We start from the raw sequence: 471 nt of genomic DNA on the forward strand, positions 1-471 counted from the left end.
TTTATGATAAAAATAGTTTGAGTGATTTGATACTGGTCTCTTCAGGAAATAGACTTGCAGTCCTTCTGATTGTTCCTCTAAGACACCAAAAACATGGCATCACACTTCATCAGCTTGATCCCAATCCCAAGATATGAGGCCCTTGCTTTCCACTACCTGCTGCACATAGTTCTTTGAACAACACTTCTCTCACACAGCTTCTTTACCAGAGGCACAACATCAAAGGTAATGCAAATTTTCCAAGGTGTGGATAATTTTTTTTCTAATCACCTTTCTTTCCAAAATTACAGTTCACACAACCTCCATAATCCATTTCTCTTACCCTTCTTCCTTACCCATGGCAGTGGAGATTTACAGGACGGGGTAACACTGATGAATGCTATCTCATTCCCATCAACCAGTGTGTCACTCCCAACAACAAAAGGCAGGTGGCTAGTTAAATGGCACCTAAGCTCTTAACCTAGAATGTAG

Source organism: Myotis davidii, unplaced genomic scaffold, assembly GCF_000327345.1.
Source record: "Myotis davidii unplaced genomic scaffold, ASM32734v1 scaffold1158, whole genome shotgun sequence".
Taxonomy (NCBI): domain Eukaryota; kingdom Metazoa; phylum Chordata; class Mammalia; order Chiroptera; family Vespertilionidae; genus Myotis; species Myotis davidii.